At 47.2% G+C, this 5,622-nt stretch overlaps 1 long non-coding RNA gene across 1 annotated transcript; it reads right to left on the minus strand.

The window, feature by feature from the left end:
• Window positions 1-4,322: 4,322 nt before the first annotated feature.
• Window positions 4,323-5,356, minus strand: LOC125515026. The gene is made up of 3 exons (XR_007286757.1): window positions 4,742-5,356; window positions 4,565-4,671; window positions 4,323-4,435 (listed from the first exon to the last, which is right to left on the minus strand). It is a non-coding gene; the product is annotated as an uncharacterized LOC125515026 (long non-coding RNA).
• Between the last annotated feature and the right edge of the window lie 266 nt (window positions 5,357-5,622).

Raw genomic sequence — 5,622 nt, forward strand, 5'->3', positions numbered from 1 at the left:
GAACAAGCTGAACTTATTAAACAAGATGTTTATGAAGTTTCTCACATTAACACTTTTTATAATACAAAACCAAATGGTTCACTTTTACCTCCTCTTTTTAAAGTATAACAAACTCATGAACTAAAATAAAATGGTGAGCACAGTGCATTTTTTACCACAGTTGGTAATAGGGGCACAATCCATGTGAATTGTATAAAAGGTAAGTACCAGTAAAAATGGATTGCTGGTGTTTTATAGAGTTTGTAGTACCATCACATTCAAAGTTCATACTGACATAAGCTCCGGTCGTGCTCCGGCCAGAAAAAGATACATAAGTGCACTGGGGCCAAAGTATTACAAACTGACAAACATAATCAGCCACCTCGCTAGAACAGAGCATCTCAGACGCCTCTACTCCTGTTGCTTTTCCTTGTGCAGGAGGCTGTTGACGGAGCACGCAGTGACACAGGGGGCCATGGTAGCGACACGCGCAGTGACGCAGGTCTCCGAACTGATGGTCGCGATGAACTCGGACACCCTGAAGCCACGGGGTTGGACTGAGCATGGCGATGAAGTTGAGTAGGACATTTAGGAATTAGGATAATTAGGAAACAACAAACAGGTGAAGAAATCGTGAAGTGAATGGAGTTATAGAAGACAATATGCATTATAGCTTGCTGATTTCTCAACTGAAACTGTTTACTGCACAGCTGCCATATTTGACTAAGCTACCCTGAAGTTGCTGGAATGGACAAAAGTCTTAATCAGAATCTCACCAACGTTTGACACTGGAATGAATTTCTGAAAACTTACCCAGTTTGGTTAGCTGCTGACTTGAGAATAGCCATCCTTTTTTGCATCGAAGAGTTGATGTGATGTATTGAGCAATTGCTTTTTCTGACCTTACAAAATTATGTCCGATGAATCTCTCTAATATGGATGTGTGAACCTTCCAAAATTAAATATGGATGTGTAAACATGGCATCTTGTTTTTTCCAGAAAAACAATAGGAGCGCCGAGCGCATCCGCATAGTTATTCATCTCCATATCAATAATATTTGGCCACCAAAAATCTGACAAATGTTTTTTTCCTGAAAACACACAACACATGTTTGGAATGCATCAGAAGCAACCAAACTTGCTAATTAATACTCATGTACTTACTGGGACCACATACATATCCTAATATTAGTACTCATGTACTTACTGCGGCCTGCACTCAGCTCCTTGTGCGACCGGCCACAAAACAAGAAGTTGTACTATTGAGCAGGAGGTCCTCGACCCCGTGACTCCTCCAGCAGGCTCCACTGTTTGCTCAGCGCTCAAGCAAAAGAAATTGTAGTGTGCTCAGTGCTATATTATTCAACATGACAAAATTGAACGTTCAACATTAGATGGGAACTTGGACGGGGTGCAGTGCTCTACTTGGACGGCGCCCAATGCTAAACTTGGACGGAGGAGTGCTCCTCGAAGCTCCAGTGGTAGTTGGGGTACATCAGTAGCAGATCGGGGAGGAAGGGGGTTAGGCGAGAAGATTGAGCAGTGGTAGGGGACGACCGGAAGTGTCGGCTGTGGCCCAACCCCTGCACGCCGACCCTCCGGCGACGGGGACAAGCGCGGTGAGGGCGGCCCTTTTCCAATAGAACTAAATCTAATAGTAAACTTGAACTTTTCCTAATGCATTGCAGCTGCGACAGACTACCCTGTGATTGGGTCCTCGACGAGCAAGACCAGAATCTCATCATCTTTGATATTGTAGAAGTAGAAACACATTTTGCCCGGCTTGTCGACTCCCAGCCCAATTTTCCTGAGAACCAAGATAGACAAGAGAGAAAATTTTCTATCTTACAGCTGAAAAATTAAACACATAAAAAAATCAGTTTTTTTGGCTCTCAACCTCCTGCATATATATTTGAACTGATGTTTTTCTGTCATTGAACACTACTGCCTCTCGAGTATGAACTATGCAAACTTTATTTTGGCCGAACTGTTAGAAATTTTGTATGAAGTGAAAACTACCATACAATATAAAACTGAATTATTATTTTTAACACGCACACTGCACTGTTTCAGCTTTTTCTTTATGAACCGATGATAAAATACATACAGGCTGCTACACCAGTAGCCAATTCACAAATACATGACCTTTTTTTGGAGAGCAATCTAACAAGTGTTATAGCAAACCACAGAACAAGTACATGTTTTGAACTGCTCAAGAACACGCATCAAGCAAAAAAAATACAAACTACTTCTGATTCACTAAAACGTGAGCTAATTTTCAATAGAGATTCACTAAAATAACTTCTGATTTTTTTTAAACATCTAGCTTCTCATTATTTTCAATTTGAACTTGCTTGTTTTTTGTTTTTAGCAACGCGAAATGAAGCAGTAAGCAAGAGACGGGACGGGGGTGAGTACCTGCCGGTGCTGGCGGAGAAGCGCGGTGGTCTTGCCAGCGAACATGGGGCCAACGATGACGTGAATCACGCCGAGTTGGATTGCCGAGCTGGACGTCCTCGACCCCTCACGGTTCCTCCTGCAGGTTGCACTGTTTCGCCACGGAAGCACAGGCGAGGGAGTTGGAGTGGGGCACGCCCATGGCGGCGACATTGAACGGACGGGGGTTGCGGCGTTAAACTCTCTATACGCGGCGGCAGAGCGATAGCGGCGCGTCGATCCAGTGTGGGGCAACAACCACGGTGCCAAGAACTGCGCAGGGGTAAGGGAGGGCGGCGGTGGAGGGAGATGGAAGCAGGGGGTGCATAGGAGAGGCAGAGCGCCTCCGGCGACATGTGGTTTGCTGGGGCAGATCCTGCTGTGTATTCTTCACCTGTAGGAATGGAAGTTTAGATGGAAAGATGCTTAACAATGATGTAAGTACATGTGAAATATATGACCAAGTACCATGTATATTAACTGGAAAAGTTCGACAAGAAACTTCATCTTCAGCATAGTAACTACACCACAGTATACATATTGCAGGGGAAAGATAGATGCACTCAGCAGTTAATTGCCAAAGCATGCACTTCCAAAATGCTAATTAATCGAGATGGGTTCTTTTGTGAGCTTTCTGCACCAAATAAACATTACTGCTGCAATGCACGCACAATTACTTGATTCAACATCATGGCAAAGAACGATTGAAGTACGACAGAGGGAGAGAGACGAGCCTAAGTTCAAACTACAAACAGAAGCTGCGAGCTCTATGTTTCAGCTTGTGTATGATTTCATTTTAATGCCTATTCCTGAGTCCAACATTAAAGTAACACACAAGACCGACCAGCACAGAAGTTCATAGTACCAATTCTGCTGATTTTTGTCGATGAGCGCGCATTGATTAAAGGGAGTACTGATCATTCGTGCTGCCCTGGAAGATCAAAGCTAACAAGTTACCAAGGATGGGGATTCGTTTTGGTGTTGTTTATGGGACTGCTATGCAAACATTTCTTTGTTCCAGAACTGGCAATAGAATTATGATTGTGCGAAGGGGCATGTAGCCTAGTGGTTGCAGCGACCTTAGTAGCACCCCAGGTCCTGGGTTCGACTCCCGGTGGGAGCGGATTTAAACAGGCTTGGGCAAAAATTTCTGGAATAAAAGGACTGTGGGGCTGTTGCTCTACAGTAAATAGTCAAAAAATAGAATTATGATTGTCTGATTTGAGAATCGGATTCAAAACTGAATCTATATATCTGGAAGAAAGGCAGCACATCAAGAATGCTTAATTATGTAAAATTTGTGAAAGAGAAGCTACTATCGGAACTCATGTACCCAGTACAAGTTCGGTTTTGAAAATAAAATTAACAGTACAAGAGATAAGTAATGAGCTAATGCAGCTCTTGAAAATGCTGTTCTAATTCAACGCTAGGGAAGCAAGAAAATATAACATTACACGCCATCGATGACTAATGGTAGTACAAAATGTTTCCTTTTCACACATTTTTTCTGGGTTAAGTTCCTATGGATAGTAGCTATCAAGGATTCAAGTGATCTCTCAGTAAAAGTAATTTTGTACTCCCCATGTAGTAATACCTGGACTTGCTGTCACATGTGTTCTTTGTCATCCACAACACAACAACGTTTCTCTGTGCTACTCTCTCTAAGCTATTGAATGTCAATACGACATTTGTTTTGTAACACATTCATCAAAATATTACTGCCTACGAGATGAGAGAGCAATATTACTGCCTATGAGAGAGAGGTTCTGCCTTCTTCCGTCAGGTCTGAATCAAAGCAGCACTAGTTCAATTAAAAATAAAATGTTAGTTCAAACATGAGGCACATAGATCTTCACCGTCGGGAGATGGAGAAGAGAGATTTCGAGCAAGGTGTACCTCACGATGACTGGGAAGGAGGCGCGGGCGAAAGTAGGCATTGCGACACGAACGGCCTCCGGCGGCGTTGTTGGACTGCTGGACACAGCGGTGTCGGACCACCCACCTAAATACTTTTAAAAACCTACGAAGCATCAAAGTCACAAGTAAAACTTGCAGTCAGAGGATTATGTGGAATTTCAATTTGTACAACTAAATACTTTTAGCCCTTGTACAAACACAAGAATCTGAAGAAAAAAATGCTGGCCCTCACTTGCATATACCAGCAGGCACCTACGGAGCACCAAATTCATAACTCCAAAATACCAATATTTGTGCAGTTTCCCAAACTTCTCTCTATCAGTAGAGCATCACAGTTCACTAAAAGAAATCAATCAGCAGCACTTCAACAGTGATGATGTAGCTAAGGGAGAGAGGGGGAGGCACGAACTGGGGTCCAGCCTGGCTGCTGCATCCTCGCGCTGGTGCCGTCAGGTACGGAACTTCAACAATGTAGAAGAGCTCATCGCTTCAGCAGGAGATCAAGCGTGGGAGGGCACAAGCAGCATCAGGGAGAGGAAGGAGTGCGCCAGGGGTCACGGTGCGCATGAGGCCGGTGACGGAGCACGCATTGACGCAAATGGCCGTGGTAGCAACGCACACAGTGACGGAGGTGTCCGAACTGACGGCCGCGACAAAACTCGGCCACCCTGAAGCCATGGGGTTGGACTGATGGACGCAACGAACTCCGCCACCATGGGCTGACGTGGGCCGCGGTGGCTCTTGTAGAGGAGCTAGGCGTCCATGGAGGAGCCGCAGGCCGGCGAGGCATTGAACGGCCTGGGGCTGAGGCGTTGAACCGCGTGTACACGGCAGCAGAGCGATAGCGGCGGGTCGATGCAGTGCGGGACGACAGCGGCGACGCCGTTTAGGTTTTGGGGCTGCGGCGGGATCTGCGCGATGGATGTAGGTGGCCGGCGCATGGCAAGGAGGAGGGCGGCGCGTGGTGGAGGCAGGCGGCCGGCTCCGGGGAAGGAGGAGGGTGGCGCGTGGTGGAGGGAGGCGTCCGGCGTCCGGGAAGGAGGAGCGGCGCGTAGTGGAGGGAGGCGGCCGACGCCGGGGAAGGAGGGCGGCGCGTGCTAGAGGGCGGTGGCCGGCGTCGGGGAAGGAGGAGGGCGGCGCGTGGTGGAGGGAGGCGGCCGGCGTCGGGGAAGGAGGAGCGGCGCGTAGTGGAGGGAGGCGGCCGACGCCGGGGAAGGAGGGCGGTGGCCGGCATCGGGGAAGGAGGACGGCGGCGCGTGCTGGAGGGAGGCGGCCGGCGTCGGGGAAGGA

The sequence above is a fragment of the Triticum urartu genome, chromosome 6 (assembly GCF_003073215.2).
Source record: "Triticum urartu cultivar G1812 chromosome 6, Tu2.1, whole genome shotgun sequence".
Lineage (NCBI taxonomy): Eukaryota > Viridiplantae > Streptophyta > Magnoliopsida > Poales > Poaceae > Triticum > Triticum urartu.